Below are 24,077 nucleotides of genomic sequence, written 5' to 3' on the forward strand. Positions count from 1 at the left end.
TTTCTGCATAAACCCTCCATAGAAAAAGAAACATAGCAAAAAAACGTAAAAGGATATTAGAAAAGTTCCAGTAAAGGCACTAAAATTCAGTTTCACTATTGTCCTTGCTGTTCGGGTTTTTTTTTTATAATCACCATCATAATAATGCAGAAAGCCTCTCCTTCCTCATTAACCCAGAGAGATTGCGTTTGGGGAGGGAGGGGGGAGCGGAAGGAAACAGTCACCACCAAAAGTAAAAAAAAAAGAAAGAAAATCACTTCGGAGAAGAGAATTCAAAAAATAAAATAAAATAAAAATCTACTTCCGAAGACTTAGGGAGAAACGAAAGCTGGGGAGAGAAGATGAGAGGAGGGTGCAAGAAGGGAAAATCAGGTTACCCCAAATAGTAATAACAAAATAAATCCTGTGAGCTTTCAAAATTCTTGTTGTCCCTCGGCTGGCTATTATGGTTATTTAGGCCGGTTTGGTGGTTGTTGCTGGATGTTACAGGGTGGTGTGTCTGCGTGTTTGCGTGTGTGTGTGTGAGTGTGTGTCCCCCGGACGTTCGTTGCTTGCTTGCTCGCTCGCTCTCCCTCTCGCTCGCTCGCGCTCTCCCTCTCTCTCTCTGTCCCCATTAAATTATTAGTTGACTCATCACTCCTCCTCCTGCTCCTGCTGCTGCCGCCGCCGCCGCCGTCCCTTCTCCTGCTCCTTCCTCTATTGCTTTCTGCTCCTGCTGCCGCCGCCGCCGCTTCTTCCTCCTTCTCCTCCTCCTCATTTTAATACAAAATAACACCGAGGGCCACCGGCTTTTTCCCCCTTTCTTTTTTTTAAAATATGTATACAGCCCAAGACAGGAGGAGGACGTAGCCTCCCTGCTGCTGCCTGGAGCTCTTCCCCGGCGGCCCCGGATCATCCGACGCGTCCTGGGAGGGAGAGAGAGACACACAGAGACAAGCAGGAGGAGGAGGAGGTGGCGGCGGCGGCGGTGGAGTAAACTGGGACGGGAGGGGGGTGGAAGGGAGAAAGGACATCTAGAAGGGGAATTGGATTAAAAAAGGGGGCTGGAGGGTTAAGGCTGAAGGGGGAGGGGGTTAAAAGTGAGGGGGGGGGAGAAAGAGAGAGAGAGAGGCAAAGGGAGGGGAAAAGAGAGAGCCGAGGGGTGTGCGATTTCCGGCACAGGGCGCGCAAGAATTTGTAATCAGCTTGATTAGTGTGAGGCGGCTGTGCATTTATTACAGACAATACCCAGAATAACAGGGAGCAATGCGAAAACTGGGAGAGGGGAAGAGATGCCGCCGGCAGCTGCACGAGGCGAAAACGATTAGGGAGTGCGGAACGGGCTGGCGAGAGGGACAGGCCAAAAACAGCGGCGGCGGCGGCAGAAGCGGAGGCCACCTTCCTTGCGCAACGAGAGAGGGCGCGCAGGGGTTGGAGAGTCTGTGGAGAGGGGAAGAGGAATCAAGGAGCCGGGGAAGGGAAAACAAGGAACAGCAGGCGCTACTAGAGTCTTGCAACCGTGAGATAAACACACACACACACACACAGAGAGAGAGAGAGAGAGAGAGAGAGAGAGAGAGAGAGAGAGAGAGAGAGAGAGACTTCCCAACATCAGCCCGGTAGCAGCCATGACCTAAGCAGGAGAGGGCAAGGGCGCACGCACGCCCATCGGGTGCCAAAGGCGAAGGGAGGCAACTCCGGTAGCGCACTCAACAGACTTGGAAACAAAGTAGGAATCGGAAGAACGCGGGCATCTGTGCGGGCAGCGAGATCGCCGGGGACCGGGGGGGGGGGGGAAGAGTGAGAGGGAGAGCAGGTGCCTGCGAGGCATGGAAGCATATGGCTGGCAGTCATGGTTCCATAGCGAGGGAGACAGGATGTAGTGCGCCTGTGTATACTCTTGTTTGGGAGCGGGGGCAAGGGGGGGGGAAACCTTAGAGGTGAAAGTTCTCCTTTCGAAAAGTTGGCAGGGTATCAGCAGATCTGCAGTCTACATGCCAGTTCAGGTGACCCGGCTCCAAGCAAATATTACATTTGGGCAGGCAACGTTGCCTGTTGTAAACACGGATACGTGTGCACTGCGTTGTATTTCCATGGAAGTAGTTCTGCACAAAGAACAGGTTGCATTGAAGATGCTTTTCTTGGGAGCGTGCCACTAACAAGCAGAATAATTCGGATCTCTAGGGCTGGGGTCTACAAGCCTAGCAAAAGCCAGATTGCGCCCATTTGTAGGGGGTCCTTAGCAACATGTCAAAAGGTAACAATTGGCAGTCATTCAATGGAGTCATTCCATATTGAGACTCCAGTGTACTTCTGTGTCTGGTATTGTAAATAGTGATACTGTCCATAGTTAAGGTGACAGGTATCTTACATGAAGTGTCTTGCAGACTGTAAGTGCAAGAAACCTAGTAATAAAAATGGATTAACCAAGATAACTTTCAGGCTTAAACCTAAGCATGTTTATTTGGATGTAAATCATGTTGGCTACAATAGGTTAAGTTGACATTTGAAGTCTTTTTCTATTAAATGGGGGAAATGGACAGGGTACCACGACACAGGAGTTATGATCTGACAGTGTAAGGAACTTCATATACTTCAATTTTTGTTTTGCACTGAGGGAGGGGTGAAAGTGAAGGCGGAGGAGCATTAAAACAACTCCTTAAAGGTGAAAGAATATTACAAGAATAGGACCCTTGTCATCCTGTCCCAGTGCTGCATTCATCCAACAGAGAGAACGACTGAATACTGCCGTTTGTGATGAAAAGTTGGAAATGAACAATAGTACAAAGACAGTATGAAACTGGGCAGACATAGTCATCCTTAATAACCTAGAAAAAATGTCTAATGCTGTTTATCTTTGTTCACGTAAATAAATTCACAATAATAGTGAACAGTCAAATACATGAAAATGTGGTATTGAACACTTTCCAAGTTAGAAAAGCTATTGGTCGCTGGTTGAAATGGAATTTAGTATACCTTCCACATTGGTGGAAGGAAGACCTGTGCTTAGGGACAGAAAAGTACAGAAGGTGGTAAATTATTTATTTGCAGCTATAATAATTATAATTATGAGCACTATAGTGCACATGCTGTACCAGCTAGAGAAGGAAGAAGACCACACTGGCAGATAGGAAGAAACAGTCTGCAAACAATCCAATGGGATAGATGCTTATATACTGATGATAGGGGGTGAGGTGGAATACAAGTTCACAAACATGCTGGCTGTGATCCAGAGACCAGTTAAGCCAGGCAACTTGAAATACAAGATACTTTCATCTTACTCCTTCATTCTTTAACCCAAGTACAGCAACATAATTAGCTTCTGGATCAGGCTAATTATTAATTGATGTGTATGACTGGCAGAATCTTTACTTGTGTTACCTCAAATGCAAATGTATTTTTAAAAAACAAGAAATGAGGGTGCTGTCATATAAACTTAAGGAGTTTTCCTAAATAGGCAACAGGAAGATGATTCTTTCATAACATGCACAATGAAAAATGCAGTATTATGAACTTTGAACACAGAAAAAGTACAAATTGGTAAATGCTCAGAAAAAACAAGTGTATTAAACGCACCCACACCTTACTATAACACCAGAACAAAGCATCAAAGTTACACAGAGAAATATAGGCTGACGTCTACTGAAGTAAACACAAATACCAAAGTGTGTGTGCAGAAAATGGTAATGGGGTGAAATGTATAAAATATTTATAACAGCTAGCAATGCACAGAATAGATTATTGTGTTAGAAATAAAGAGCATGGGGCCTGAAACATAACAGTGTTATACAACAGAGTTATTTCAAGGAGTGCAGCTGAAGGTGGAATAATTTAACATTCAGTGCATTTGTAGGCTTGCCCAGAGACACACAATATTTATTGCTGGTGACTTCACACATGCATCTTTATCACTCAGTATCCCCAACACATGCAAGTGATTACCTGCACCCACCACAGATCAAGCAATTGCATGCTTTTGCATCCCTTTGCATTATTTCACGAACTGTTATTATGTTGCAGTTCAGCTAATGACTATCCGGTGATGAGCCGTGTATGAGATCCCTCCCTCCGTGTGGGAGCCTTCCCAGACCCGCTGAAAGAGGCGGTTATTAAACCGCTTCTTAAAAAACCATCTTTAGATGCGGCCACGATGGCCAACTATCGCCCAGTCTCAAATCTTCCATTCTTGGGCAAGGTGATTGAGCGAGCGGTTGCCGAACAACTCCAGGCACGCCTGGAAGAAGCGGACCATTTGGATCCCTTCCAGTTGGGATTCAGGCCTCATCATGGGACTGAAACTGCCTTGGTCGCACTGGTTGATGATCTCCGGCGGGCTAGGGACAAAGGTGAGAGCTGTTTCCTAGTTCTGCTGGATCTCTCAGCGGCGTTTGATACCATCGACCATAACATCCTTCTGGACCGTCTTGAGGGGCTGGGAGCTGGGGGCACTGTCATACAGTGGTTCCACTCCTTCCTCCTGGGCCATGTTCAGAAAGTGGTGGGGGGGGATGAGTGTTCAGACCCCTGGGCTCTCACTTGTGGGGTGCCTCAGGGTTCTGTCCTCTCCCCCATGCTTTTCAACATTTACATGCAGCCGCTGGGAGAGATCATCAGGAGGTTTGGGCTGGGTGTTCATCAGTATGCGGATGATACCCAGCTCTACCTCTCTTTTAAATCAGAACCAGTGAGGGCAGTGAAGGTCCTGTGTGAGTGTCTGGAGGCGGTTGGAGGATGGATGGCGGCTAACAGATTGAGGTTGAATCCTGACAAGACAGAAGTACTGTTTTTGGGGGACAGGGGGAGGGCAGGTGTGGAGGATTCCCTGGTCCTGAATGGGGTAACTGTGCCCCTGAAGGACCAGGTGCGCAGCCTGGGAGTCATTTTAACTCACAGCTGTCCATGGAGGCACAGGTCAAATCTGTGTCCAGGGCAGCTGTTTACCAGCTCCATCTGGTACGTAGGCTGAGACCCTATCTGCCTGCAGACTGTCTCGCCAGAGTGGTGCATGCTCTGGTTATCTCCCGCTTGGACTACTGCAATGCACTCTATGTGGGGCTACCTTTGAAGGTGACTCGGAAAATACAACTAATCCAGAATGTGGCAGCTAGACTGGTGACTGGGGGCGGCCGCCGAGACCATATAACACCGGTCTTGAAAGACCTACATTGGCTCCCAGTACGTTTCCGAGCACAATTCAAAGTGTTGGTGCTGACCTTTAAAGCCCTAAACGGCCTCGGTCCAGTATACCTGAAGGAGCGTCTCCACCCCCATCATTCTGCCCGGACGCTGAGGTCCAGCGCCGAGGGCCTTCTGGCGGTTCCCTCATTGCGAGAAGCAAAGCTACAGGGAACCAGGCAGAGGGCCTTCTCGGTAGTGGCGCCCACCCTGTGGAACGCCCTTCCAGCAGATGTCAAAGCGATAAACAACTACCTGACATTCAGAAGACATCGTAAGGCAGCCCTGTTCAGGGAAGTTTTTAACGTGTGATAGTTTACTGTATTTTTGGTTTCTATGGAAGCCGCCCAGAGTGGCTGGGGAGGCCCAGCCAGATGGGCGGGGTATAAATAAATAAATAATAATAATAATAATAATTATTATTATTATTATTATTATTATTATTATCCAGGGAGACCCTTCTCAATGTTTCTCCACTGGCAGCAGTTAATTTGGTGAGGACATTTAATGGGCCTTCTTTGTGTGTGGTGCCACCATAGCCCTGGAATTCCTTTCCACCTGAAATTCATCTACCACTCACTTGGTTGACCTTCAGGTATCAGGTGAAAGTTTGGCTGTTTGTTCAGTCCTTTAGATAATAAAGTTGCAGGTTTGATGTCCTTGCTCCAGTCCTATGCATGTATTTCTATTTGTTTTAATTGAAATGGCCAATTTATTCATCTTATTGTACAACATCTAGAGAGATTTGGATGCAAGGCTGTATACTGGGAATTAATATAGATAAAATAAATATGCATGAATGTGAATCAGCCCCAAGCTTGTACTCTTTAAGCCAATTCATCCAATACAGTCTTGTGGACACCAGTGACACTACTCCAGAATAACTTTGCTCTTAGTTTGCCTTCTCTTTCTACTTGCATTAGCTTTAAGAGTTAAGACAATTACTTCACTGAAGTTTGAGTACAGGCCACAAGCTAGTTAAGACAATATCTGTGCATTTAATACCACGAATAAATAGGTGGCTCACAAACCACTTGGTTCAGAACAGTCCCAAAGGCTTAAAATTAGATTTTAGGTATACTGTTTCATGCGGGAGAGAGGGGAAAAGGGAAGTCCTATCGCACCAGCAAAAGTCCATTCTACTGGAAGACAGCCACAATTGGATATCACCCTCTTACAATGTAATCAGCAAGCTATTTAAAAATCTGAACCTGTATTTATACTTGTTTAATCCAAATTAAACTGATTTTAATCCAAGTACACAACTTTAAGCGATTTCTCAATCAACTCTAAAACGATGTCCACATTCTAAAATAGGTGACCAGTTAGACTTTTTGTGTCCTTTGCATTCATTAATCTGAATTCTGAATAGGATTTCAACCATGGAAGCATATGTCAAGCACATCCAGTCCTTGACAAAGACTTTTAAAAGTATCCAGATTGTGGTTGGATACAGTTAAAATCTTTTAACAGTAAACACTCAAATCACCAAATCATAATGAAAGGGATTCATTGTTGTTTTGAATCGTCATACAACAATTTAGGTATCTTTCCTGGAATATCATGGTTAAGGATAAATTAAGAGAGTACTGTGATAAAGTAATGAACCTGAAACAAAAAATTATGTAGTACCTAAAATGGTGATAAACAGATATCAATCAAAAGCAATCAATATTAGTGTTCTAAAAATGCATATACCTCCATATCACAAATTGCTTCTCTGTAATGGGCTAAAACTTGGAATGCAAACAAACTGAATGGTATGGAAACGTAGACATAGGAATTCTAAATGAGAATCTATGGGTTATATCCAAGTAGACGCAATGAAATTAATGGGCCTAAATCTGAGGAACTGAGGCAGATAGTGGGGATGAAAAATGAAGTTCTAGGCCTAATAGATAAAATAAAAACTGACAAATCACCAGATCCAGATGGCATCCACCCGAGAGCTCTCCCAAATAACTGAAATGTGAAATTGCTGGTGTTCTGTCAAAAATATATAACTTGTCCCTCAGATCAGCTTTCATACCTGAGGACTGGAAAGTAGCCAATATAACATCAATTTCTAAAAGGGATTAGAAGTGGGGTGGGCAGAGGACCCTGGAAACTGCAGTCCAGTTACCTTAATGACTGCCCTAGGAAAACTGGAAAATATTGTTAAAGATAAAATAACTAAGCATGTAGAACAAGCCTCACCGAAGAAGACTCAGCATGGCTTCTACAAGGACAAATATTTTCTCATGGACCTTTTAGAATTTTTCTTAAGAGTGTCAACAAGCATATAGAAAGAGGTGATCTGGTTTAAAAAGTTTAGTAATCATGGAATAAAAGAAGAGGTCCTCTTGTGGATCGGGAATTGGATCAGTATTAGGAACCTGCCACAACGTGGGTCAAAGCTCTCTACAGATCCCACCCTGCAAATGGTGCTACAAGAGGTACCCACTGTATTACTATTATTAGGCTATATTCTGAAAAATATTAATCAAAATTAACATCATTGACTTGATCCATCTCATGCTGGTGGCAATAAAGATTTGTTTAGCCAAATTAAGTGGGAAACACAATATTCTGGCAATTAAAGACTGGTTGAGTAAGTTTTGGGACGTGGCTATTAGAGGAAAATATCTTAAATCAAGGGTGCACATACTCATTAGCTGTACAAATTTCAGAATAAATGGTGTGTGTTTATATTTTTAAAGAGGCTATGGATAGATGGCTTAGAAAACATTGGTGTACACGTGGAATCATATTTTGCTATGGTATAATGGAATGGGGTGTTACTTTATATAAAATATTAATTTTATTAACTAAATGAAACTAATGGATGGGGGAATAGTTCGTCTTGTATACTATTTGTAAGCAGTCATTGCATTGTGTTTCTTTGCAGCCTATCACTGAGCTGTTCCTGCACCTGGTAGTTTCTTTATCTCTTTAGCTTATAGCAAGGACAAAATATTCCTCCTAGAAGCCCCAGCAGTAAATTCCAATTTTACTTTTTATTTTACTTTTAGAACTCAGGGCATGAAGTTTATATCAAAATAGAGAACAGAAAACACTCCAGCACAATGCAAGCAAATCTTACTTACTAGTTTTATTTTATACACTGAAATCAGACATGGAAAGGGTTTCTACTTTCAGCTGGCTATTTGGAAAAGTATGGAAAATACATAAACTATCAGTTATTTTTATTTGTTCATCTGATCAGGTATTAATCGAGGCATACATACCTTTAAATTAAAGGGTAAAACAAAAATTTGTGTGCCAAATGTAACAGTGCTATATCCCTAAGTGACATTGTGACTGATTGCTGGTACTCAGTCAGATTGGACTCATTGAAATTTATGAACATGGCTAAGTTAGGGCTATTAATTTCACTGGGTTTACTCTGAGTAAAACTTAGTTGAATACCACTCATTACAATGATGGTATCAGCACATTTCTGTAGAGAAAATGTGAAGGCTTCAGAAATACTTGTTAATACAGATCTGAATATTGGAAGATGCACAACATTGTAATTGATTTGTATGGAATTAATAGTTGCAATTACAGTTAGAAACTGCTTTCTGATCAAACAGGTTCTTTCTTAACCATTGGCTTTACAAGTTATTATATTAGCAAATTATTGCTCAGATTAGAGCGCTATTTTGAGTCACATAAAGTTAAGTGTGGCACAGAAATGAGAGATGATCAGACCCAGATGTATGTGCAACTGGGGAAAACTCAGCAATGCACAATCTTAAGAAGTTTTCAGATACATTGGTACCTGTTGTCAACCTTAGATGGGTCTTCAGCAATTTCGTAAAAAAATCCTTAACTGCTTAAATGCTTCCTTAAATGCCCTTCACATTATTTTCAGTAATGCTTATATCAATTTTGTAAGAGAGATCTGCATTTTATCCCCACACAAATACGGAGAGAGGTTATGGCTGGGAAAGTGCTTGATTTGGCTGGTCAAAAAGCTGAAATCCAAACAACCATTTGAATTTGGATTTCCAGTTTATAACTTTTGCTCTTAACATTTACATTGCAGCTGATGCAAATGTTAATAAATATATTAACATTTATATTGCACATGAAATAGTGCTACCCCACTTAACACAGAAAACATGCTGCCATAGCTGGCTTGGTAGAAAGACAGAAAGTTTCCTTACACTGAGTCAGACCATTGCTCTATCTGGCTCAGAACTGGTTACAGTGACTGGCAGTAGCTCTGTCGTCAGAAGAGAGATTTCCCATCCCTTTGCGGAGTAACAAACGATTGAACCTGTGACCTTTAGCATGCATGTTCTCTAACCAACGAGTCATGCCCTTTCCTAACACCCACTTTAACATCTATACAAAGCTTTGGGGTTATGGTATTAATTAGCAATACATGTTTGTAATCTCAGTACTATATTCTCAGTAGGGTATACCACAAGAAAGCTGTATCTCTCTCAGAGTGATCACACAAATTTTGCATTTATGTTCTCTTTGTTATGTTCTGAGAGCATTCTATGAAATGAAAACTGCTGTAAATTCTCCAGGCTTGTAATTAATTGTAGTGGCAAATTCCTTTCTTGTGTATCTGCCACCAATAAGGCAGATCCTTTACAGATTTATCTGGAAGTAAACAGCATTTAACTAGAAGGGACTTGCTTCTGAGTAGACACAGCTCACACTCTTAACCGCTTTATATGCAATACATTATTTTAATAAGCAGAATGTGGATCATGTTACACAAAAGCTAGATTACTGGTAAAATAAATGGACTAAATGAAGAAAAAGCATTTTCCTTAAATTAACAGTATAGTAAGCCTGCCATTTACATGGCGGCCATGTTCCAGGGATTGAGCCTAAAGCCAAAATCGCATATAGTCAAAACCCACTGGGTTCAATGGTGGGTAGAATTGCCAAAGTCCTTTTTGCCAGGACCACACCTCCTTTCCACCCCTTTGGTTGTTTTGGGTTTTTTCGCCAAGTATGTAAGCCTAAATGTGCACAGGTTAAATCATTTGTAGGCAAACTAAGGCCCGGGGACTGGATTCGGCCCAATCACCTTCTAAATCCGGCCCGCGGACAGTCATCTCTGGGTTATTTGTGGGGCATACGAATTTGTTCTTTTCCCCCCTTCAAAATATAGTCCGGCCCCCCACAAGGTCTGTGGGGTGAAAAAGTTTGCTGACACCTGGGTTAAATGCACATAAGTTGCAACACATTTATGAAGAAGAAATCTTTGGGTGTCAGAGCTAAGAAAAATGAAACCTAACCTACAGGTAAGTTGCTCTGAAATGGTAACTAGTAGTTGATCAGATGGGTCATAGGAACCCTGTGGCATGGAACTACAGAGGGGCATGTGGTTTCTTTTCATTATGAAGAGATTCCAAACAAATGTCTTGAGTTGTGCACACAGTGGGGGTTGCTTTCTTCACCTCCTTTTAGCAACAGTCCCTCATGTCACATAAAGTACAGCACTGTTACAAAAGTAACATAAACCCAAACAAAGGAAAAGGAGAGAGATAATAAGTAGCAGACATACATCCTATGAATAGTTACTTAAACATATTTGCAGAAAGTAGCTTTAAGCAGTTTAAATGTACACAGGATGGCAGTCTTAGACTTGGAGCACCACATATAACTTCGGGTAATTTTTAAACTATGCATAATGGACATATTCTGAGGTAACAGAAGTAGTAACCCACTAAAAGGTGCTTTTCACTATACCTGTCAACTGACAAAACATCCTTTGGATATGTTGGCATCTTCCTTTCGGAAAATATTAAGAAGGTATCTGCAATCAGATACCTATCTAGTCCAGCATTCTTTTCTCACACAAGCCAACAAGATGCCCATGGGAAGCCTACAAACAAGACATGAGCAGAATATCTCTCTCTTGCTTGTGTACCCACACAATTGTATTAAGAGGTATAGAGCTTTTAAACCACAACCAACCTGCCACCTTTTGGCCCATGATGACTTTCCTACTGCAAAGGATTTTTGCAAAGCATAACAAAGCAACACAAATTAGGATAAACAAATATTTAGCAATTGCTAAAAATATGCAAGTTTCCCCAATCTAACCAACTGTTGACAAAGTTCTCAAACATTTTCATTGGGTTGACCACCATTAAAGAAACCAGATCGTCACCCAATCAGACTGATATTCGCTACATCTCCAGATAACATAGCTCTTTTTCAAATGGCTCCCCACCCCACATCCTGCATTTAAGTGCTACACTGGGAATTACTAAATATAGTTCGGATGAAAATTAATGGGCAAGGGTGAAAGTTAGCATTGTATAATAAGTAGGTCTGCTAGATGAAAAACAACTGGCCCATAGAGCAACTTAATCCCTTAGATACCTGTGGTTTAAAGGTATTGTTTTTAAGTACCACGCATCTTAGATAATTCAGTATTTCATAATGAAGGGTAATAACACGTTTAAATCTTGTCTATTCCAGGCACTAAATAATCAGTAGGCCAAGGATTTGAGTTAATAGCTGGAAGAGGAGTAGATCTTTAAAAAAATATGTGTTTTGGAACATGGTATTTGAGAGTGGATAGGGTAGTCTGTTTGACGCATTTACACATAAAATGTATGTTGGAAATATTTTAACATTTATGTCCTGCACTGTGATCCAAAAAGACCCTCAGGGAGGATTACAGCATTAAAGGTACAATGAAACACACACTTACTTGGGCATAAGTCCCAATGAACTCAGTCGGGCTTACTGCTGGGAAGACACGTACACTGCACATATCTAAAACAATATCGGTTAAAGTGATAAGAAACAAGAAAATCTAATGTAAGGGGGCAGGGAACAGTCCATTAAAAGGACATGCACTATTTGTTCTGAAATAGAAGAAGTTTGAACTATCTTCCAAAGACAAAGATAAAGTCCACTGGGTGGTCTTGATTGGAGATGGAATTCCAAAAGCTGGAGTTACTACTGAGAATATCTTGCTCTTTGTCCTTACCAACCTGGCTTCAGAGAAGGGGCTCAGAAAAAGGACATGTCCTGAAGAACTCAGTGGAGAAGTTTTTCCTTTGGGTAACTTGGAACTAAGCTATTTAGTGCTATGCCAGCACTTCAAATTGCATTCAAAATCAAATTGGGAAGCAATTCAGACTGATAAAGATATAACCATTTTTAATCTAAAAGTCCCTGGAACTTCCAAGCCACCACCTATTCAGTGGTGCCCCCAAAAGGCAGACAGGAAACTGAATGTAAATGCAGGTGATCCAAAAGTAGATACTGTAACAGTTATCACAATTGCCTTGTTCAAGAGGACAGGAACATCTCTTTTGCAGAGACAGCTCTCTTCGACTGGTTAAAAGAATTAAAAGAGCACATCTGCAAGGCTCCTGCTGGCATCCTCAAGTGAAATCACCTAAGACTATTCCAAGAATCATGGACTCCTCCTTGGTTCATGTCGTAACATATGCAAGATGCTTTATCTGCAAGCAGGTCACAGTAGACCACAGACAGTTCATTTTCACTCAAAATCAAGTCCTCAATTATTGCTGAATCTCCTCCACCCCCAAAATGATTTGGAATTGTAAAGCAGAAGACACAGGTTTACCTGCCAATAAAATACACCCTCCATTTATTTACCTGGCTTGTGATTTTTTTTCAAGGCTGTATCTTCCTTACACAATGTATTTGGAAAAGGTGCACCTTCATCTCCCCCTCCATGAAATTTCTTCCAGCCATAGAACTACCACAAAATAAACTGGGAGGATGGCTTTCTTGCCTTAACACCCCCCCCCCACTTTCTTCCTCTGGCCTGAAACAAAAAATTATCTAAAAGTGCATAGAGCAATACAGCATTTTCCTTTACCCTTTTTTCTGCATCTCTTACCCAGAGACCACCTAACCTCTCCAGCTCTCACCAGGAAAACAGAAATGAACAGCCTCTATATACAATCACTCCCCTGAAAGTTATGCAAGGCAACAAATGATCACAATTGCTCTTTGCTATAACAACCGGCAGGAACGTAAACCAGAATGATGGTTCTGAAAGAGCCACATCAATTCCCATCCAACGACTGCTACTGCAGGTGTTCACCTTCTTCAGCTAACCATCCTTCACAAGTTAACTTCTAGACAACCCTGTGTTCCTTCCACACATTTTCCTGCATGCGTGGATACACAGAAATGCATACTCAGCATCTACCCACTAGAGTAGCCAACCCAGAAACTGGAACTGTAGAAAGGGACAATACTTAGTTCCAGCTGATGTTTTGGGCCAGAAATAAAGAAATAGCAAGAATGTGTCAATAAACTTAAGAGTCTGGTAGGCCAGGTCCAGAGTCCATCTAGCCTAATATTCTTTTCCAGTTAGGCTTTGCACTGAGCTATCTGTTTTGCGGATAGTTGGAGCCAGTTTACATTCCATCAACACACACACACACACACACACACACACACACACACACACACACACCTGTGTGTGTGTGTGTGTGTGTGTGTGTGAGAGAGAGAGAGAGAGAGAGAGAGAGAGAGGGAGAAGAATGGCCGCAGTGTGCACCACTCTGTTATACTGAATTTCATTTGCCATATTTTTGCCCAATCAGCCACTTGGGATAGGACTTTTGAAGCCCTTGAAAGTTTGTATGAATTTTCTCCATCCTGAATTAATGGTCTCACCCACAACTAAACCATGGCTACCTTACTGCTCATCTGATGATTCAGGTCTTTGAGTGGGAGGGCTTGCTTTCTTCCTCCGTCATAAAAACCTTGTCCATTTGTTCTTACTCTCTGGTTCCTGTTCTTTAACCAGTTCTGGAACAAAAGACGACCCATCATCTTATCCCTATCTGGAATAACTTTATTCAGGAAGCTTTCAGGAGGGACTTTGTCAAAAACATTTTGGAATCCTCAAAAACAATGTCAACTGGGTTATTCCAATACGACAATACTCTCAAAGAATTTCAGAAGTCTGGTGTGACAGGACTTTCCTTGCATTCTTTTTAATCAAGGGTAGTTTTATACATAGGTTTCATAATTTGGGTTTTGATAATGCTTTCTACCAATTTACCTAGTAGAGAAATTAGGCTGATGAGTCTGTAATTTCCTATCTTCTCTATATATTTCTTTTTTCAAAGCAATGATGCATCGGCTACTTTTTAATTCTCCAGGATATATGCTTTTAGTGATAATTTGCATATTTTTGTTCAAAAAGCAACAATATCAGTTTTGAGCTTTTTAGGAAGTCTTGGGTATCTTCTGGACATGGTGACTTTATCTTGTAATTTCTTAGTTAGCACCAGAACTTCATCTCTTTTCTCTTGTCTTAATTCTTCAGATACCTCTCCTCAACGGGTATTTATCTAATAATGTCACATGAAAACTGATGCAAATAATTTAGCTTCTCTGCAGTCTTTGATAACTTTAGTAAACCTTTCGCAGTTTGTCATCTGGTGGTCCAGAACTGGCTTTCTGATTCTGATTTATATATGTTTGTTTATTTATTGTCATGTTTTTAAAAATGTGCTCTTCCAGTGCTTTTTCTTTTTCCTTGCCTTATTGTCCATTTGTTTTTATTTTACCATAGTGACTACTCCTTTTTATTGTCCTTATTGGGCTGTACCTTTTAAAAGAAACATGCTTGTGTTTATAGCTTCCTTAAACTCTGTTAACAACACTGTCATCCTTTTGAACTTTCTTGTCCAAAAGGGCTGGAATTAGACCTTTAGAGGCCCTTTAGAGAAGATTATTGTGCTCCCCCCATTTATAATTCAAAAATAAAAACTATATTAAAATATAATGTAAGACTGGACAATTAAAAATAAAATAAAAGGTGGTTCATTGCAACGCATGACAGGATCCGATTTCCTCGTATTATTTCAATCTACATTAGTAGGACGCTTCCTGGTTTGGGTGGAGATAAGTACAGTAATAAAAAGAGAACAGAAAAATGTCGGAGAAGTGTGCCGTAGGAGTGTAAGGATCTGATTTTTCTCACTATGACTAATCTGATGCGACTTTTTATTTTAATCAAGTGTCAATCTCTCTCTCTCTCTCTCTCTCTCACACACACACACACACAGTTTTGGTGCCATGCTTTGCTGGTGCCCTGAACTTGTACATAGTTTGCCTATTGGGTAATCCAGAAATGTTCGCACCTCTCTTATTCTGTGGCATGCATTCTAGGTCAGCTTTGATTATAGTGGTTTTAAACAATTGCCAGTAAATAAGATTTTCCACCATGATGATTCATTTCAACTCCCCCTCCCCTTTTATTAAAGTTTACAATTTTGAAGTTAATCCAGGCCAAATTGAACTTTCGTCTCAAAATATATGTTTAATATGTATGCATATAGCTCAGCTGAACAGCTCGACAGTGCTTCTGTCTTGTGCCAGGTCCTCAGCACCATTCAGGATAAAGCCTAAGCCTTCTCTCTAGTCTGCTAAGTGACTACAGCTGGAATCCCAACCACATTTTTAGTCCCCCTGAACACAGTGACTTCTGAGCAAATATGCATAGGATTGCCCTGTAATTGTTTTTACTACAGCTGCCATCCTAACCATACTTGCTGTGGTTGTAAGTCCCATTGAACACAGTGACTTCTGAGTAAACATGCATAGGATTACACTATAATTGTTTAAAGTCACAATTGCAAAATTTAAATGTACATTTAGCCAGTGAATGTGAGGGTTAGCCACACATTTTTCAACATTTCTCCCTTCGGCTGCTTTCCTGATTTCTGAGTTTTCATCAGGGGCTTTGGTCATATGCCCGCAGTACTAAATTACCTTTGGCATCTAGCATTTCCACCCACAGTGATTCTGTGGAGCAGTTTGTGCATCTTACATTTTCTGTTTATTTGGGGGGAATCTGTGCCCTCTGACATACACAGCAACATGATCCCCAACACATTTCTTTCTAAAGATTCTATATCCTCGGAGATCCACATCCTAATGATTTTCACTGCTCCAACAAGGTTTCTGATATATCCACTATATCTATATTCTCTTTTTAGTACCAAGCACTCAAATCCTCCCATCTCTGCTTCAAGGCTTCTGACATTAGCATATAAACGTTTATATATTGCATCTCTTTTCAAATGCTCTTTTATGTGCAATTTTCCTGCAAGTCTTTGATCCCTTTAAACAGCTTCGTTTATTTCTATTTGTTCATTACCAAGTTGGACCCTATTTGAAAACCTGAAGCATTTAAATAATCACCCCTAAGGGATGAGTTGTCCAGAACCAGATATTCTCTAGCTCCTGCCAGCTTTCCCCTAAACTGCAGTCTTGGTAAAGGCAGGGGAATGACAACACTGTCCTTTGCACATCAAAATATCAGGACCAAATTCGCTGTGTCACCAGTGTGAAGCTCACAGTTCGAAAAAGACTCTGGGATGTTGACTGGAATCATATTCCCAATAAGCTTGCATTAAAACAAGTTCCGGCACAACAGCAGGAATTCATAGGACTGAGCTGAAGATCGGTCTATGCCTATAATAGTTGAAATTCAATTTTATTTTTTTATTGTTTCAAAAATTTATAAACTGATTGTAAATTAGAATTAAAATTCTCTAAGGGGTGTACAATATCATTCTCAGGAGCCTAAGACAAAAAGCAACCAAGCAACAGGAGTTGTAATCGTTCTCTTAGCCACATATAACCTCTAAAAAAGCTCTTAAAATTTTTGTTGTGCTCAACTGTAAGAAAATAAGAGCAGCATCACAGTAGTAGGCTAATAATCAAAGAAATGAGGTGTTGAATACTTTAAACGTGTTTCCTTCACCAAGATACTTTTAGCTTGCTGTTAACAAATATAAGGGAGTTTTCTGGGAAGGAATTTTATTTAGATGAAGAATGATTTGAATAGGAATTAACTTGGATGGGTAATTAGAGATAGGATCCTACCAAAGTTAGATTGTTTTTAAGCTTGTCAGGTTTTAGCAGTTCTCTTAGGACTGGCTGATTCATAACTTTATGGAGGAGCCATGTTTGCTGCATGCACACAAATATTTGCTGTGGTAAACATGAGAAGTATGAAAAAGATGCACAGCCGGCAGCACTCAAGGGACATGTGGTGAATGCACATGCTCTGGGAGAGTGTGATTGGTTGCAACTCCATGATGCATGTCCACTGCATGTTATGTTTAAAGACATGCATCTTCTGCCACACTTTCAGGTGTACATGCAGCAAACAACTGCAGGTGTGAATCCACACACTTTCTATGCTAAGGCTTCAACCCAAGTAAGACTGCGAGTAATAATCTAGTCACAGTAGTACATATCCTGTTAAAAATAATATGCATTAGTTGATATTAAAACTAATATGCATTAGTTGATATTTTCTTTTAAAAATGCAAAAACTAAAGGCAATACTCTATAGCTGCTATCCTAAGCATACTTACTAAGGAGTATGGCCTATTGAGCTCAATGGGACTTAGTAAACATGCATGGGATTTCAGTCTATGCTTATTTGCTCAATACCATTTGCCTCAAATACTGCCCTTCACAGTTCCTTTTAATACAAAATCCCCCCCCCCGTGCAATTACACTTAAAAGTAGATAGGATTTTCCCAAGTGCATATTTAAACCTTTCGCTATTCTGAGGCTCCTATTTTGGAGATTTCTCTTTGCCATTCTTCATCATGGTTCGGTTTTAAAATGCAAATAATTTAAGAAAAGTAACTTCTATGATTAAAGACTTGAGTTGTACCCTCATACAACCAATATATATTTCTATTTTAAAAGGAGGAAGGGAAATCCAACACACCTTAACCACATTTTGTACTGCAGTTTCCAAAGTACCAAATATTCTTTAATAGACACAAACAGCAACACAATACCTTCTATGAAATTGCATATCAGAAACATGATATTATAGGTTTGTGCACACTCACATAAGCTTAAGGCACTTCATAAGTGTTGTCATGGTGGCGGGGGGATATATTGGGGGTGAATACATTATAGCTGCTTGATTTCCAACTACAGAGGATTTATAATGGTTAGTGCCATTGTAAGAAACCAACAACTGGTTTATCATCTTCCTTTTTCACATTTGTGTGCTCATGTTTTCTTGGACAATATATATATATATATTCATAATAAGCTGTTGTTGAAAGCAAAACCCTTAGGTGCAACTTTCTATTTCTCTGGTTCCTTGAAGTTCAATAATAGCTTTCACCTAACCCAAGATTAATTCAATATCTACACCACTTAACTTGGTGAAGATATAAAATTGCGCAAGTTTCTAAATGAATCATGCAGTTCTCTAGGTGAAATTTTCTGGAATTTCTGAGTGTGTGAGTTTAGCCATTATACAGAAATGCTTCTCTCAAATGTAATGCCCTACATGACTAACTAGAGTAATCTACAGCAAGTCTCTGTTGTTAACTCTGCCCATTGGCTCATGAAATATAGGTAGCCAAATTTTCTGTTAAATCAAATTCTTAGACAATATTCCAGTTTATCATTTTGGAATGTAGTTCTATTCATCTATGTATCACTTTATAATCTATATTAATAACCTGAATATGCAAAACTGCATAAGCACATATGTTTGCAGCAAAATATACACACATATGCATAGGTCGGCTTTCTTCAATTGTAATGCCGTAGGGACTTCTGAACTGGGTTAATACATTTGAACCATGACGTGCCATATATCTGCAACTGAGAAGTCTAATAGCATGCTTTCACAAGTGACTGTAGTCTGTATAAGAGCTCCTTAAACATAAAGAGAATCAGCGAGAAGTGAATTTTCGCAAGGGAAAAAATGCACAAAGATTTAAGAAAGACTGTAAACTACGTTAGATGTTTATCTATACATAAGAGACAGGTGTCGCACAAACAGAAAAAAAACCCCATGAAGCCAAACGAGAAATTTTTAACTCCCAACGTCCATCTGTTAAATTTGAATTCATGCATAACTGATTATCCATGACTGATAAGTTATTTTCTACCCCCCCTTCAAGTATCTTAACACAGGTGTTTAAATATTACAAGCTAAATCGCCACTAAAAGAAGAAAGTATCTCAGAAACTCTTAAAAGCAACACAAGCATTAACAAACAATAAAATGACATGCCGTTTAATAGAGGTGACCTAACTTTTTTTTAAAAAAAATATGTCAACACACATGGATATTAAATATTAATAAGCTATTCTGTTATTGTAATAATAAGGTTAAGTAAGCTTCTCCATACTAAAAAGAAAGGGTGGAAAAACATTAGGAATATTTGAAAGAGACACAGAGATGAGAAGCAGAGGCATAAGGAAAATATGTCAACAATAAACAAGAGGAAATGAAAAAGAAGGAAAAGATGAAGGTGGAAACTAATCTCTGTGTGTCATTATGACTGCCAGAGTACTGCCAAAGAAGCAGCATCCTTTTATTTCAATTTTAATCATTTCTGAATTTTAATACCCTGCTCCTTTTGTAATTCTCCTGGCATTCCCCATATGCATCCACCCCAGCCAAAACACCAGTGTAAATTAAATGGCACACAAACCACATCACTGATGTAGTTCTCCCAATCACGTGACCAGAAGCAGAAAAGGCAAGTCTGTTTAAAGTCCCTATGGACTACTAGCCAATTAACTGACTTAGCGTTTCTCACTTTCTTTAATTTTAAAAAGAAGGCCAGTGGTTAACACACGTAGCTGTTCACAAAAAAATAAAAAATAAAAAAGCAAGCCCGTACTAATACAATAATCAGTGACCATCAGGGCCTGGAAAAATGAGTTTGCTCTCACTGGCACTAAGGAGCATCACATGATTATTTAATTACAGCTCTAATTTTTGTCTCATGGATGGCAACATATCAACAATTAATAGGGCAAATAGAGGAGACTGCATTTTTAAAGCGACAGAACCTATATGTGAAAGACACAGCCTGAAAATACAACAGGCAAATTTGGGGAATCTTTTTCTACATAGTCTGATGTCTTTATTTAACAACGACGTAAGACACATGCACACTAAACCCATTTTGCTGGAATGGTGTTGTGGCTTTTGTTTTGTTTTTACTTAAAGGTCACTAGAAAAGAAGATTTGGGACTATTAAGGTACATTTTGAAACATAGTGGTCATATTAAACATCGTGCAAGAGCTCATTTCCATCACCAAATGGGTAGCTCAACTATAGCAGGTTAATGAGATTACAGGTTCAGTGGAAATGAAACCATATGGTTACAAGATGATCACACTTTGAATCGTGCCCAGAGAGCTCTAGGAAGGCACTATCCAAATAACTTTATTGTACAGTGGTACCTCGGGTTAAGTACTTAATTCGTTCTGGAGGTCCGTTCTTAACCTGAAATTGTTCTTAACCTGAAGCACCACTTTAGCTAATGGAGCCTCCTGCTGCTGCCGCGCTGCCGGAGCACAATTTCTGTTCTCATCCTGAAGCAAAGTTCTTAAGCAATATTTCTGGGTTAGCGGAGTCTGTAACCTGAAGCGTATGTAAGCTGAAGCATATGTAACCCGAGGTACCACTGTACTAGCCATGCACACACCCTGTCAGCCATGATGGTATGAAGGTCTAGTTGACAACAGCTTATCAAATAGCTTTAGCTGCAGCATGAATTGAAGCTTCACACTTGTATTTGCCTTTGCTGTCTCTCACGCGAATTGTGGGTATTAGATTTGTACGATTATATAGGCATAGCTGCCTTTTGTGGACCTGGACACTTCCAAAATCGTCATCAAGTAGGTATGTTATCCACTCATCAGTCTAGCATATTAGTCCTTCTCACATTGATTCATGTTTTGTCTAGGCCTGCAATACCCGTGTGATGTCACAGGTCACATGACACAGCACTGATACCTTATCAGTCTGAATTTTTCTCTGCCGGACTGGTTTGTAGGGTCAGAGCTATAAAACTGATAAGGGCAGGGAATTAGGCCAGTGTATCCTGAGAAATGACACTGATTTTTTAAAATGTGAAAGCTGGATTTTGATTGCTTGGGGGAGGGGGATTTATGCTTTTACAGCTAAACAAAGACACCAACTATTTTCTACCACCATACAACCAGTTATAAGATTATATTTTTCAGTTTTTCCAAATTAAAATTAAAAATTGTTCTGTTAATGAGCTGAAATTTGTTGTAACAAGCAGATATCTTCATAAATTATAATAAATACACAGCCTTTGCATACTTTAACCACTGAAAAAGGTTCTCAGTTGCAAGGAAATTCTTTACACCTTGGTTTTCTCCTTACATAAGTATAGCCACAATGTTTTGCCATTATACAGCAGTGTGCCATTCACCCCAGAAATATCTGAACATTTTCCAGATAAAGTGTATGCAGGTATGCCTCAAGCCCACCTGTGAAACCAAGTCTAGCAATATATTTTGTCCCTAGTGCTACCGTGGACCCCAGGAATGCATTGAGGAAAAGGTTCCAGTGGAGGAATCAAGGGATGCACAAAAACCTGTTTTACGAGTTGCATGTAGCCTATCTGAAAATAAATTGTATATGTGAGCACCCAAGATCACTGCTTCAGGAGCTTAGTATCCAGTCCTTTAACAGAACTACAAAAATATCGATAAAGGTGTGAAATCTATAGAGTGTGCTGAAATAAAGAGTTATAATAAAATAAAAGAACATCAGTCAGAGTGATATGGGCCAAGGCTTCAAATGCCAGGGGAAGATATGAGCTTCGAATGTAAAGTTCTTAAGGACATGTTATTCCCTAAATTATTATTATTAATTTAAAAGGAGCATTTGGAGTAGCATGACTCCATCTTATTGGCTGTGCACTGTGTTCTATAGGAACGGAATCTGGTGGGAATCAGGCTACATATGTTTGATAATCCATAGTTTACTAGTGCAGATTGGAGACAGCTTTAAGAAAACCTATGTTTTGCATAAAGTGATAAAAATAGACCTTGGCAATGTGAATGCTACCGTATCTTACCGTGAACTTATATTCGGAGTCAACTCATTTACAACACAATCTGACGCATGCCTGCTCAGAAAGAATTTCCTGTTAAGGTCAGCAGAATTCACTTTTAAGGATTGCAGTTGAACTCTACCTTAGAAAAGCGTGGTTTCATTAAGTCAGAGTTGACACATTTAAAATCATAACTAACTTAAGTCTATTGGTCTACTGTGTCTTAGTCAGATATAACACTTAAGTCAACAACAGCAAAATGGAAATTAACAGTAAGGTGTATGTATGCCACAGTCGAACATGCTACATCATGTGTGTAACACCTAACTTCTTCAGGTTTTATTTCTGATCCCAGGTTTTCTAGAATTTAACCTGACTTGTGTCCATAGAATTACTCCTGATTCAACTTTGTGCAGTACTCTAAAAAATATTGTTTTGGCATAGCTGAGTTTGGTAACAGTAGTCTCAACTTATGTGCCATTTAGAAGCCTAGCTATGGTTAGTATTCGTGGAAAAAATTAACTTCTACCTACTGATGTGAAAGTAGATGTTGGTAGGCATCCACCATGCAGAAGTCAGTAAATACTTTAGCAGATATTCTGCAGTCTATTTAGGAAGGAACTGTGGCGAGTTTGCAAGTTAATAGCACTTCTTAGAAAACCCTGAAAAAGTGACCACTGTTTCTTGTGTATTCTCTGTATAGGAGTCTGTGAATTAGGCTGCAAATGTAGCCATATTTCCTCAGTGGCAAGTCCTACTGAATTCAATGGGGCTTACTCTTAGATAAGTTGAGTTAATACCACATCATAATTCACTAAAAGGTCTAACGGCTAAAAGGTCTTAACACCTGAAGCATGATATTGAACTTTATTTCACAAATTCTGAACACATTAAGTTCTTAAATAAAGTTAAAGCGTGCACTTTTAACTTCTTTAGCAATCAAATTTGTAAGTATCTTTTGTAAACGAGAGTGACTTTGTTGTGAGTGAAGCTCTTTAAAATGCACTAGACTGCGTAGTGACAGATTTGCAGAACATTTTCCCTCACATACACATATGTGCTTTCAGTTATTAATAATATGCTTCTGCCCTTATAGTCAACAGCTCAAATGGATGCTCTGTGCAGCTTGCTATGCATATTACTTTTCAAAAACAGCATTTTATCCTGTGTTTACCGTATAAAACTAGATACTGCTTCTTTAAAATCGGCACCAGCATGCCTCAGAAAGCAGCATGGAGTTTTCCTTTAAGTTGCCCCTGGCCCAAATGATAAAACTTTTTCCTCCCATATGCTAACAAGGAAGACTCAGTTGTCATGGATAATACTGCCAGGTTGATATTAAAATGGAATCGGGAGTCATTATTTAGTGGCGACAGGGATATAAATACATGCACTCACATATAAACTGGTATTTACCCCTGGAAAGTAAGTAATATTTTTCCTTTCCTGTTCTGTCAGCTTAACGCAATGCAAATAAAAAGTAGGTATATTGTGACTTTAAGTCAAAAGTGTTGATTCCAGAAAGGGAACAAATTATTGAAGTCTCATACCCATTACAGCAAAAGGGACTTTTGACAGAAGATACACCCTTGTGTTCTAGAGAGGTAGCATTAATGAACATTAATGTACTTGACTTCAGAAATGCCAATAAAACTATCCATTCTCTTCCATAGCTGAGCTCAAAAGGGGAAATCTCCCAGCTGCCCAGGTAGCTAAAGACTTGAGGCTTGTGTCTTAAACACAGAAGTATTCCGTCAACCCTGAAAAGGATTGATGCTTTAAAATGTGATGATGGCAGTTAGAAATGTGAAATATTTCAGCAGACATTTAGAAATATGGAAGAATCAAGACGTTGTAATGGAGCTTGTAAAACATGCACTGTATCTACTAACAAAAAGGAGGAAATTTATTTTATGTTTAACTCTAATGTTTAATTAACATGTCAGCAAATATGTATTTATAAAATTAGTAGCAGCTGGAGCTCAGTGTCCCTAAAAACAGATATATTTCCAACATAAGACTAGTCATTCTTAGAATGTAGCCTTCTGTAATAGTTTCTAATACTGATAAGTTACAAGT

The 24,077-nt window shown here is 39.8% G+C and overlaps 1 protein-coding gene across 2 annotated transcripts in view; it reads right to left on the reverse strand.

Moving 5' to 3' along the window:
• SATB1 (SATB homeobox 1) overlaps positions 1-24,077 on the reverse strand; it is a 116,257-nt gene that overhangs the window by 89,974 nt on the left and 2,206 nt on the right. The window contains exon 1 of one of the 2 annotated variants that reach the window (XM_053359728.1): positions 378-994. The exons of the other annotated variant lie outside the window; for it this stretch is intronic. The gene's annotated coding sequence lies outside the window, so the exon portion shown is untranslated. Of the gene's footprint in view, positions 1-377; positions 995-24,077 lie in introns of those variants that run through there. 2 annotated transcript variants of the gene reach the window in all.

Source organism: Podarcis raffonei, chromosome 12 (assembly GCF_027172205.1).
Source record: "Podarcis raffonei isolate rPodRaf1 chromosome 12, rPodRaf1.pri, whole genome shotgun sequence".
Taxonomy (NCBI): Eukaryota; Metazoa; Chordata; class Lepidosauria; order Squamata; family Lacertidae; genus Podarcis; species Podarcis raffonei.